This window comes from Volvox carteri (genome assembly GCF_000143455.1).
Source record: "Volvox carteri f. nagariensis unplaced genomic scaffold VOLCAscaffold_93, whole genome shotgun sequence".
NCBI classification, from domain to species: domain Eukaryota; kingdom Viridiplantae; phylum Chlorophyta; class Chlorophyceae; order Chlamydomonadales; family Volvocaceae; genus Volvox; species Volvox carteri.
In genome coordinates, this window is record NW_003307636.1 from 135727 (window position 1) to 149227 (window position 13501).

The following is a 13501-nucleotide window of genomic DNA, read 5'->3' on the forward strand; positions in this document are numbered from 1 at the left end:
CGGCCCTCTTATNTTGTGCATTTGCACTCCTGGTCAGAGTTAACTCTGTTATTTTAGTTGGGTGTGTGTGTGAAGAGTTACATGATAAGTGAGTGCTTGCTTCAGGGAGATAGTGTTTGTTGCTTTGTGTTGTGAGTTCTGGGAACTGAAGCTCAGTGTACACATTCCTAGTGTAGTGTGCATCAAGGTTTAACTAGGCAAGCAACTTGCCTGCCTGATAGTGCTGTGTTGGTAAAGGCCACCAACTTGAGAACATGAATAGAATATTTCATGGAGGCATGTATGTGTGTTTTATTTATTTGTTCAATTGCACACATTCAGCTCTGTGTGTCAGCAGAAATTCGCGTAAACAAGATATTGAGTAACTGGAAAACCCACTTTCCTTCTACACTCCGCAGGTCTGGGCTGAACCAGCTCGACCAAAGGCAGTAGCGCTTGGAGCCCTACGGGGTGGCGGCCACCGCACACTGAGCCGGAGCCCGGCCCGCAGCAGCCCTTTGCTGGCGGCAACGGGCAGCTCGGGGGGCCACCATGGCAACAGCAACACGGCTATGGACGATGTTTCTGATGATGACGAACTCAACACGTCCACAGCTGCGACACCAGCAGCAGCAATGGTGTGTGACCAGACCAACAGTGTGGGTGCCCGGCTACACAGCTACTCATCAGCTCCTCAAGGAGGATCTCAGTCCAAGTCCACACCACGGCATGGCCAGCAGACCCCTCCTACCACGAATGCACGGCAAAAGCTCGCCGGTTTCCCTACCTTGGATGAGCGATCAGCATCCAGTCCCATGCTGGCGAGCTACGGCTCTGGCCCACTGGTGGCTCGGCAATTCCCCAGGCAAAATGGTCCTGGTAGCCAGGAGCATCGGTCATCCATGGTGTCTGAGGGGATGGGATTGGCCAAGCAGCCGGAGGAGCTGGCATCAGGTGTGCAACAGACATCCAGTAGGTGGTGATTCGGTTCAGTGGTAGTGACAGGCGGGTGGGTAACACAAGGCAGGGAAGGCACTTCAGGAAGGCAATGCACTTTGTTACGGCTTGGTTGTCATGTATGCGGGCTGGTAGACACAGTAGGGCTAGCGCTTAACATCGAACATGCTGTGTCAAGCTCCATCATGCCCATCAGCATGACACATTCTTTCCTTGGCATGCTTGTGCAACCTGTCAGCTGGCCGATAGGGTTCTTTGTGCCCTTTTCCTGCCCCATTATCTGAATGTCACCACCACAGGGAACAGGCCATACATGACCGCCTCAAATGAGCCTTGTGGTGCCTCGCCTGGTGCAGGCACTCACTTTCGGCTGGCCACTTCAAAACAGGCCACGAGCTCATGTCCTGCACCCACCATAACTGCTGGGCAGGAGGGTTTACAGCCCCCAGATTTGACAACCCGGGAGCTTGAGTTTCTGTTGAACCGCAGCTGTGCCACCAGCCAGCTGGAGGGAGCAGAGATGCAATCCATGCCCCAAGGAGGGGGCGCTAATGGGCCGCTGCTGCCTGCAGGGAAGGGAGGAGAAAGAACTGGCATGGGCAGGAACATACAGCCGCCTACATCCCTCCCACAGAGCCTGATGACCATGCCCAAAGCAAACCTTGCCCAGGTCGCTTCTGTGAGTGGTAGTGTTGATAGTGGCGGCCACAACACAGGCATGCGGGGGTTAATTGGCCGCTCACGGAGTGCCACAAGTGGTGATGATGGCTTAATGGGCACCCTTGTGGAAAGCCTTAACTTGCAGTTCTTGAACCGGACAAACAGCAGTAACCGCACAGTGACAGCAGCAGTGGCCGCCGCCACATCAATGCCTGGCAGTACTTCTGATGGTGCAGCAGAAGCCGCTGGTCTTGCCTTCCCCGGCTGGGTTGCAACCTCCGGTATGGGTGTGGCAGGTGGGGTCAACAGCTTTGACCGGCCTCAGGCAGGCAGCCTGAAGGGAGCCGACAGCCTGACTTGGGCCACCAACCCTCTGGCATTCATTCCCGAGTCCAGTGCTGGCCAAGACCCCGCTGCCAGGCACCTAGGTGGCAAAAGTGCGAACACCAAGTTGAACGTGAATGCAATCCAGGTTGCAAACCTTCAGAACCTGCCGGCGGGGCCTGGCCCAAGCACCGGTGGCACATGGCTGCCTGCACCCAAAGTGGGGTCCACTGCTGTTAGCCCAGCCAACATCCAGGGTTCCCTTTCTCCGGATGCTTCCACTCCGCCTATTGCTGCTGCTGGGGAGCTGCCAATAGCAAAATTGGCTGATCCTCAGGAAATGCTGGCTCCTAATGGCAGATATTCCACTGCCACTGCTCCTGGTTTCTACCAACTGACCCATGGATCAGCCCGGCCTCTGGCAGAGGGTCTGGAGGAAACACCCTCAGCACCCAACTCACTGGACGATGACGACCTGCCTTGTAGTGTAATCTTGGTATCACAAGACGATTCACAGCAGCCGCAGCAGCAGCTGACACCCAAAACCACACTACCAATTGGCACACATGCCATGCACCGCAAGGGCTCTTTCGGCTCCTCCCTACCAATGGTGCCATCACGGCTGGGACCCCGGCCTGTGATGCCACCCGGTGTGTTGCAGCCACGCTTTAGCGAGTCGTTGCGGCCCAGCTCTGTCATTAGTGCAGCTGCAGCATCAGCAGGAGCATTGCACAGTGATGAAGTTGGAATGGATAACCCCGGTCCTAGCACCACCTCCGCCATGGGCTATGGCAACGAGGGTTTTGCAGTCTCTGAACTGCATCTTCGGCAGCTACTTTCACCTTCCATGATCCTCACCAACCGTGCCACCATGTCAGAGCTGGTGATGCTGCTGCACGGTGACGGTGCTGCAGTGAATGCCTCCACAGGAGCGGCTGGCACAAATACTTCACCTTTTTTGAAGGCAGGCAGCTTTGGGGCGGCAGGACAAGCTGGGCCCTCTAATGGCGCCACAACCACCGTCTCTGCAGCTGTAGCAACTGCAGCCGCGGGCTGCATTCCTCACCCACTTCATCACTGGCCAGTCTCCCAGGAGCTATTGCTTCCCTCTTCCTCTCTGGAGGGTGGGGCCATGCAGGCAGATTCCAGTGCCATTGGGCCGGCCATAAGTGCCCAGGAATCATCACGGTGTGAGGCTAACAACAGGCATGTGGCACATGTGGCACATTACAGTCAGGGCCTGATGCCGCAGGTAGGACCGACTGATTACAGGTCGCGTGCACACACTTTCCACGGGTTCCAACAGCCAGATCAGTCGCCTCCTAAACCGGCGTCTAGCAGTACATCGTATGGCATGCTAGGCGGGTCAGCACCGCTGCAGATGGGCCGGTACATGGCGCCACGGACTGCACTGACCCGTACACGGACACAAGCCCTGGAGATGATTCCACTCCCGGAGAAGATACACGAGGTGGGAGCTCATAAAGGGTGTGGGGCGCCTGGGAGCAGCGAGCAGGGAATTATTATGTGGGGCTGCATGCTACTGGGCCGGCGGAGCTGCAGCAGAGCATGTGGTGCTTCTGGGTAGGGAGAGCTTGCGGGATGTGTGGGCACCTCAGGAGGCGGCTCCAGACCCCGGGGTATCGCAACTCAGCGTCAACCACACTGCACACTGTGGGCCGCAGCATGATGGACCATGATGGGGCTCAATCTTACCTGTTGTAGCGTGGGCAGGAAGAAAACATCCGGCAGCTTTTTTAATGGAACTAGGGGTTCCCTGGGCTGTTGTGTAGTGGTACCCAGTGGTTGTGTTGTGATGTTTTCCTGAAACATGATGGCACATGGCCCTGCCCCCGCAGGTACGGGAGACGTGGCGCCAGCTCTGCGCCTCCAACTGGCCGTTGGTGACTGCACCCCGACTGGCGGTGGAGGCCCGCAAGGCGAGCGTTTCCCTCGACCTACAGAACACGTATAGCGGCGGTCTGGCCCCCATGCTAACCCACCCCGAGGCGGACGGAGATGAGGAGGAGCCACAAGATGTGCAGCAGCAGCAGCAGCACAGCCTGCACCTTCACAATCTGCTCCCGCACCACAGCCACACCCATAATCATCACAATCGTGGCGGCAAATCAAGCAAGGGCCCAGTGCTGCTGTTTCGCGGGTAAGTTGGGTGAGGAGGGTCCAACCGCATTGTGTTGCACTGCACTGTCGGCCCTGCACTGGAGTGCAGCCAGCGTCAGAAGAGGACCAGGACTCACGCGCATGAGGGCTGGTTGCACTGTTTTGATGTTTAATGTCCCTACAAACGCTTGTCTGTAGGGATCTGGTATTGTTGCCGCTGTGCAGTATTGGTATGCTGGCACTGGACATAGAGGCAGCCTGGTCCTCGTGCTTGTCCGCGTCTTCGTCCCCGTGCTTGTCCTTGCCTGTGTCACACCAGAACCTGCACCTGCTCCATCGTTCCAGTCTTTGCTCTTTTTGCTTCCATTTCACCACGTATCGGGACTCAATTCTCAATTATTTGATGATGGTGATGGTGATGGTGATTCTCATGCCCGTACACCTGTCTCTACCCTCCCTGTCCCCACTGGCTCTCTGTGTCTGCACACAGGTGCCGGGTCCGTATGGGACTGCACACGGGCATTCCGCTGACCACCGACGTTACATTCAACCACACCACCGGCCACATGGCCTACAGCGGCATGCCCATCAAGGTGCTCAGGAGTGGCTCTCATTCACCTGCTGTGCTGCACGGAATGGACATTCACACGACTTGTTTGGCTGTACACTGTCTCCACATCAACGTGCATATTCTCCTTGCTTGGTGGATTGTTCACCTTCTTACCTCCTGGTCCGCCAGGTGTTGTGTCCTGTTGTGTTGTGGGCTGCAATAGGTATCGTATGGACATACCTGCTCCGACACACACGTTCATGTGTCTGTACGGAACCCCTTGGAGGCGCCGCATGGATGCAGCCGGGCACATGCCGGGCAAGGCTAGCACCGCCTCCCATCCCCCCTGTTGCTGTTGGCGCCTTACAGGTCGCCAAGGCCGTGGGTGACGGTGCTGCGGGTGGCAGTGTGTTGCTGTCCAACACCACCTTCAATCTGCTACACCCGCACCTGGGGGAGCTGCCCAACCACCCAGAGGCGCACTACTGTGGGGATGTGCAGGTAAAGCTTGAGAGAGAAAAAGAGTGGGGCGATTGAGCGGGGGACAGGTTGCTGAGTGTCATATCTGCAACCAGTCCGCAACCCCTGCCCAACTGTCCCCCTCCCGCGCCGCCCCCCATCTGACAGATCGAGTTGGTGATTCGCTCCCTGTACATGTTGGTTTCTCGCGACCAGCAACCTCGACTGGGCTACCTGGCTTCGCTCCGGAACCTGCGCTTCCTGCAGGTGGGTGGGGACCGAAACTGGGGGGGGCCACTGGGGCTTGACAACACACACTGATGCACTTGTGCATTGGGCATAATCACCTGCCGGGGACAGGCAGCTTGGCAAGCTCTTGGCCCGGCGGCGGCTCTGAATTGCTGTATTGCATGTCACTGCATGAGGTGCCCGTGTTCCCTGGTTAGCCGCAGGGTATTGTCCGCCCGATTACCCCGCACACAGGCACACTGAGTGAGGGGACGAGCCGGTGGCCCGGAGCTATGTTAGGCCCCCTGTCATATGTATTGGCCCCGCACACTCTAAGCCTCAGTGCCGCCCCACATCCACATCCGCACATATAGCAGCCATGTAGTCACTCACCTCCACCCACCGGGGTATGCACTGGTGCAACCGCCCTCGAACCCCCCTCCCCCTAACTGCACCACTCCCCGGGGGGAGTGGTCAACTGTTTGGGTTATCGTTCGCCGAGTAATCGCTGTACGGGCAGCTCCGAGCTGGATATTGCTTGGCTGCTGAGATGAGGCACTCTCGTTCCTCCCCACACCCACCACCCCACATCACCGTGAAGTCGCCTCCTTCAAAAGTCGCGACTGGTTAGTTACTTGTGGCGTATCATTCTATCCTTGGCATGACCTTTACTCGTTCGTGGATCGTCTTCCCCACCACGCTTCCCTGCCCCGCACAGAATGGCAACCTGGATGCGCCCGTGGGTACGGTGGCCATTTGCTTCATGACGGTGTCGGGGGCGACCAAGGCGGTGGCGGAGCTGGGCCAGCCGGCGGTCAGTGCGCTGCAGCAAGTCAAGGTGGGGAAAGGGCGAGAGGCGGAAGGAAGGGGGGCCCCTAGGACCCCTAGGACCACCACCAGAGGAATGGCGCCGACTACCGGAAGGGCCTACCGGAGGGGGGGGGTGAGGGAGCGGCAGCGTGACGCCTGTCTAGCAGTAAGGCCAGTGGCGACTTTTCCCGCCCTCCCCCCCACCGGGGCATCCCGAGTGCTAAGCGACCATCACCCCGTGCAGACTATTGGAGTGGTTGGACTCATGCAACCCACCCAACGTATGCGTGTGACTCATGCAAGGACGTGTTGCTGCATGCCCGTTCTTCCCGAGCTGGGCGCTGCCCCTCCACCCCCCTGCAATCCCCTTCCCCCCTTGCAACCCATTTCACACCCGCAGTCCATCGTCACCCGGGAGTGTTGCGAATGTGGCGGGTTTGTGGTGGAGGCCACGGACGGGTTGTGTCTGGCGGCCTTCATGGAGCCGGCAGCGGCGGCCATCTGGGCCTTGCGTTGCAAGGAGGTAGGCGCACAGGGTAGTGCAGTGGTGCAAGCTGGTATGTAGCTGTAGCTGTAGCTGTTCTAACCATAAGCGATGCAGCGACCTCCCAATCAACCCCCGTCACTCCATCACAGTCCGCATAGTGAGCCAATCCGCAACTGCCCGGGGAGGGAGGCTGTTGGTTTTCGCAGAGGGGACTGGGGGTTCCAGCACCCACCTGGATACAACACTTTCCACAATCGTGTGGCTGACTTAGCCTCCCGCCTGCTTGCATTCGCCTCTTGGTGGGCTCTGAACCTGCTTGGCGCACCCGAGTTGCAAGGAAGGGCTGTTAGGCAGATCTATCCCCTGCTCCCAAGCCTCCCGCAACCCTGCCACAATGACACGTGGAAAGGCCCCCTCCCGCCCCTCCCTGCTGCACACGTCGACGTGGGAACCCCCATAGCCTCCCCACGTAGGACCTCCACTCAGGACTCACACCCACTCCCCACCCCCCAGGCCCTGGCCGCACACTCCTGGTCCCCCGAGCTGCTGACCTCCCCGCACTTCCGTGAGGTCCGGGACTTCCAGAAGCTGCACCGGGGCCGGGGACTGCCCAGTCGCCGGGTAGCGACTGTGGTCACCAGGGGCCCCCGCATCCGCACCGGCATTGCAGTGGGATCGGTCACTGCGGAGGTGTCCTCAGCCACTGCCAGGCTGTCGTACAGAGGCAAGGTGATGAATCGCTCCGCGCGTGTGGCAGCACAAGCAGCTGATAACCAGGTGCGGGTGAGGGCGAGGGTGTGTGTTGGTTTGCAGTTGAGGTTCTTGTGTGCATGTGCATGTCGTGTAGGGCAAGAGGGGAGGGGAACTGCCCTGGGGTTCAAGGGAGGGAAAGGGAAGTGAAGGGGAAATGTGTTGCCGCTCTCGGTGCCAAGCATCAGGCCATAGCACTCAGCGAACCCGCCCGGTGACCACCGATCGGTTACCTGATGTCACCTGATATCACCTGGGTGGGTGGGCGGATGGCGAAAGCTCACCCAAGTACTTCAGCGGGGCTTATGGTGTAGAAGGCAAAGTTGGGTCAACTCTCCTGCTGCACTCCGCATCGCTGGCGCCCGTCACCTCCATGCCAGCCGTGCTTTCGCGCCTCGTATATGCTCCCCTCTGCCGGGCCCCTCCCCATCTCGACACCGTCCTTTTCGGTAGTTGACTCCCTCCCTCCCCACTCTCGCTGTGTTCCGCCGCAGGTCCTGATGTCAGCGGATGCATGGAAGCGACTGGTGGCCACCGCCGGCATCTGTGCAATCATGGCCGATGGGGCGCCTCTAGGACCCTCCAGTGTGAGTGACCGGCAGCAGGGACCGAGCCAGGCCCACAAGCTAAGTCCAAACCCGAGCCTGGGTCAGCGCTCAATGGCGGAATCAGCTCATGAGCTGTCCGTGCGTGGCGGCATTCCACTTTGCCGAACACCAGGTGGCAGCTTTGTCTCCAGTAGTGCCCCGAGCCCCTGCCCCAGCCCGCTACCAATAGGCGCACACCCATCACCCAGTGGCCTATCCAACTCCACCTCCACCTCCGCCGCCGCCGCCACTGCCGGTGCTGCCAGCGGCGAGGCCGGCAATCAGCTGCTGCTTGACGCCAGTCAGCTGGTCTCAGACACATTTTCGGAGGGTGACTCGGAGGATGTGGAGCAGCTACTCTCGGCGGCAGCGGCCGTGGGAAAGACGCTGCCTGCTCTGCCACTGGGATACATGCTGTCGGGCCGCAGTGCAGGCAGTTTCACACTCAAGGGCGTATCGGAGCCCCAGGAACTGTTCGATGTGCGCATGGAGCTTCTGGTGGTGAAGGCCGCAGCGGGGATCTCCACTACCACCGCCGCCAGCTCCACATCACCATCACCATCGCCACCGCCACCGCCATCAGCTCGAAGTCAAAATCCATCGTTAGCTCATTCGCATACAGCCCAGTCCCCCGGGGCGTTTGGCGGTGGTAGCAGTGCCCTCAGCTCGTCAGTGAAGCCACGTCCCGCCGGCGGCCAGTTCAAGTTCCAGAACGGCGCCTGTGGGGGCCCTATGGCGGGTCGCCCGCAGGGCAACACGCAGCAGCAGCAGCAGCGGCGGCAACTTCAGCCGCTGAGGGCCTCACACGAGGAAATTGGCCAGCCGCCGGCACCACCGTCGGGAACCGAAGCTTGTTTGCTTTCCCCTCAACAGGTTGTGCAACCTGGAGTTGACAGCAGCAGTGCGGGTCCGAGCGGACCTGGTGTACTGGGGGCGGGGACCCTCGCTGGTATCGCACCTGCGTCATGTGGGAGCGAGTTGTGGCGCGCTGCCGGCGGTGAGTTAGGCACCTCCCTTCCCGTCCAAATAGCCACTGGAGGTCACGGCAACAAAGTTACGGCGGGAAGCACAGGACACAACAAAGCAGCCGTCGGGGCGTCCACCACACCGGTTGCACAGCACCAGCAGCAACAGGCGGTAGCAGGCGGCAGCACCCCAGCGTGCGTACCTATGGGACCTGAGGTGCAGCAGCAGGGGGCCACTGAGGGCACCAATGAAGGTGGTGGTGATGAGGACCCCACCGCGAAGCCCTCGAAAGCACTGGCAGGGGACGCGCTTCTAGAGGCGCTCGTGAGCGCGGTGCTGCTTGAGGATGGAGAGGAAAGAAGTGCATTGGTAGCGGATGTTGGACCCGGCGTGTGAGCGAGGGAGGGGGGGGGAGAGAGGGAGCAAGGAAATAAACCCTGTTGGAACTGAGCCGCTGTTGATCCCTCGGACCCTCAGAAGAGTATTGGCACTCCTGACGGCTTGGAAGGCAAGTTTTGAAGTCCACTCTGAAATAGATGTATGGCGTGTTAAGGCATATCATTACTGTGAGGGCCACGTTTCGTCAGATAATAAACAACGTTGCAACGTTCAACTTGCACCCGGGATGCATGTCTTCTATATTAGGTCACGTGCCAATGTACGTGCTCATGTGCCGTGGCATGCTTGAACGGGACGTCATATCTTTGGGGGGTGTAGTGTCCAGAAGGAACCTAAGGCCTGAATGTGTGCAGTCGACAGTGTTCGACTCATCGGATTCATCTCCGTGCAGCCCCGGGGGGTTTTTGCAAGCAAGGAAAGGCAAATGAGGAAACTGCATTTCATACATCGTGCAACTCGGCGAGTCTCTGGTTGGATGCCGGAGAGCCATTCACTGGTTTATATTTTGTGACGAGGGGCGCGACGTGAGCGAGCGTGTGATGATAGGTGTGGCATAGGAAGCAAGCGCAGCCCACTGGAAAGGTGATGTGTGGGGTACCTGCGTGGATGGCCCGTCCAACTTATTTAGTTTCTGAATCAATAAAATGATATTTTTTGTTAGAGTGCTATGTAGGCATGCGATGATCTGTTGCCACCATAACAGATGAGCTGCGTGACGTGAAGGTAGTTTTGAAGTGTAGGCTCAGCACCACCACGTAATGCGGACCTCGCGACTAATCGTAATCACTGGAAAATGGAAAAGGACAGACCTAGGAAGGTACCGCCGGCATGCACGGCTAATCGCAGGCTGGGGCGGGACATGCAGGCATCAAGCCCGCCTACCGAATACAGGATAGGATAGCGCCCACAGGCGGTTTCGGAACGCCGGTCTTGTTGCAACAGCACATTTGTTGCTTGCTCTTTTGCCACTTCATGTTCGTGTGCAAGTATGGGGGCATGTAAATGTCAGACAACACCCATTCGCGTGATGAGGACGGTGTGTGTGTGTGCAATATACACGTGCATAAGAAGTGATTGTGTCTTATTTGCTTCTGATGGTCATGTAAACTGTGCGGTAGGCGATGGCCGCAACGACGCCGTACCAGCTTTACTTTGCTGCCGGGGTTGCAGCAGCTTGGTGACCGCATGCATTCGGCATGTTGTCGCCTGCTGGCTTTGCCTGCCTTCTGATGCATGGTGCAAAGGTTAAAAATATTGACACCGTGGGCTTTAATTGTCAGTTTGGGGGAGCGTTGCTGCATCCGACTCCCGCCTTCTGGGGCTTGCTAGGCAACCTGCCTCCGTGCAAAGCTCTACCTGCGACGATCTTGCTTTCAAGTGTGGGTCGCTACTGATGCGTGCATCACGTGTAGGGTACAGCACACATTGCATGTCTGTGCCCTATCTGAAGTAGCGGGCTTCTGCAAGGGTAGCCAGGATTGCCGTATCATGTAACAATTACGCAAGCAGGGGGGTAGGACGGGTGTACGGAAAGGCGTCCATATGATCCATGCTTGCCTTGCTTATGGTTTCTTCGATGGTGGCAAGCAGCTGAAGTCTGCAGCATTGAAAATTCCGTAACTGTAACAAAAACCTTTATTGCATCAGTACCTCCCTGTTCTGCTTACCGTACTGAACATAGCTGGGCGCGCACAGCCCTGTTACGCAACTCAATTCTTTTGCTTCTATCTTCACAGATAAAACATACACGCCAAGCATGCATTGACCAGGCGTGGCGGACGACTTTTATTCAGCCACCGAGTTCGTATCGACGTTTTACCACATTTATTGAACGCCGCGACTGTGCATAGGATGTCATAACATTTCCTTCTTATTTAGATCGACACGTCCTTGTATGGTAACCTGGCTCTATTAGGGAGTGCCCCAGGCTTTGCAGTGGCGGCAGGACTATTTTCGGAGGATTCTTTCGAGTAATTCTCAAAATCTTGGGCATATTTTTTTTATCTCTTATGCAGCATCACAATGAGGTGGTAATGAGGGCATCTGTCTACCACGATAGTTGCGTAAATTCACCTGGCTGGCGCCATGGGAAAAGTGCTAAGCTGTCTTTGTTCGCCTTCTTTAAGTCACGCAGCTCAGAAGGCTTCTTCAGCTTCTGGGAGAGGAAAGAACACCACATTGCCCTCCCATCAGGCTGGCACCTTAACCACACTATCGTTTTCAAATGCAAACGAGAAGCTCCAAGACGCCATCCTGGTGGACCATGGACAACAAGCGGCTTCGCCAGAACCCGGCACAGCCAGCGGTCTCGCGTCAGCCTCTCCCTTGCCCAACACCAGCACCGTCTACGCAACCACATGCTCACCATTTTCAACAGCCCAACGAGTGGGAACTGCGGACACAGAGCTCGGCTCTGTCAGTGAAGGTCGTCCTGGCGTCCAGTCCATCATCACCCCCGCTACCGGTAACCCCTGTAATCCAGAACCCCCGCCGGACGGCAGCAAGCCGACCTTAAGCCTCCCCGTGTGCAACTTCCCCGCTCTAGCCGTGTCTACCTCCAGCTCCTACACGCAACACACGCAACAGGCACCGCCCAGACATAGTCAGAATCTCAGTCAAACCCAGCCGGCCTTCCCTTCCGCAGCTTCCACCAGTACCGTGTCGCAGCAGCCCTACAGCACGATGCATCACCACCTCTTCCTCATCCAGCAAGCCACCAGCAGCAGCCAATCTGCCGGCGGCGGCGGCACCACCACCACCACCCCCAGCTTGCTTGGACACACCTTACCCACCAGTACGACCGCGCACACCGGCCACCTCACCACCCACGCGACAGTCCGCAGTGAGGCCGGAACCGAAGCCACCGCCCGGCTGCCCGGGGACCCCACACTGGCGCTTACCCCCGCGGCACTGCTCACATCAGACACGTCCACCACAAGACTCGTGGAGTATCTGACGTACGACAGCGTAGACACCGGACTGGCAACCGCAACGGCCAGTGCAACGGTCAACAGCAGCAACACACCCAGGCCACTGGGCCCCGGGCCCCGGGCCTTGGGGGGCTCCACCGGGACTCCCCCGGGCATGGGGACGGGAGCGGGGGCGGGGGCGGGGCCGGGGGCGGGGACCTCAGGCCCTGGCAGCCGGAAGATGACCAGCTTGCGCGCCGGCCCATCCTCTGTCGCCAGTGTGGCCGGCTCGGGCTTCTCCCTGTTTGGGGCGCTCCAGGTGTGTGATGGAGGGATGGAGGGCGGTGGTGCCACTAGCCGAACAGTTGTCGCTGTAGGGAGGGAATACGTTGAGCGCCCCGCGGTTGGTTGGTTGGTTGAATGTAAGCGATATAGTTGAGCTGTGGGGATGTAGGAAAGAGGCGGGAAGGGCGGGCGTGCAAATACCCGGACACCTGTTAGCAGTACGGCAGGTGGCCTCAAATGGAGCCATGGACAGTCCCAGCTCCCCCTTTTCAGCATCAAGGAGCACGGGGTTGCGGGTGAGGTGGGCACCAGTGACATTGAGAGAATTGCTCTTATAGTCCCAAGGGACATGTAGTACATGCCGTCGTTTTCCTCCCCCCAGATGCGCAAACCTCCTCTCGAAAACCCGCGTGCTCCTTCTACCACCTTTCATTCCCCCAACCCCCCGCCCCCATCTCTTCCAATGCTCGGGGTTTCGACGCCGTACAGGCCTTTGTAGACCAGCAGCACGCAGGCGACGCGGCGGCCCCGTCCACATCCGCCAGCAGTCTGACGGGAGGCGGGCCCACACAGAGCCCGAGCCAGGTTCCGTCGGGGGTTGGGGGCGGGGGTGGGGGCACCGGTGACCTCTTCCATGGCTTTGACCGCGGTGTGCTGGGCAGTGACAGCCAGGACGCACCCACAGCCACCCTCAGTCGCATGCGGCCCGGCGGGCAGACCCATGGTTCAGGGTCTGCACAGGGCAGAGCTGCTGGGGAGAAGAGTCGCACCCGGCGACGCGGGGCAGCGGGCGAAGGCTCCCTCTTCCCGCACAGCCCCCTGGGTCCGGGTCCGGGTCAGCCTGGCAGCCGGGGAGGTGGCGGCGGCAGTGCCCTCAGTAGTCACGACTGGCCAATGGCGGCGGCCGCGGCGGGGGGGTCCAATGGGGTTCCCGGGACTGCGGCTGGGGCGGCTGACGCGTACCACGACGTCCATGAGGGCTCTCCGCTTGAAACGGGAATCATCATTGGTGGCGGGACCGGCGGCCTGG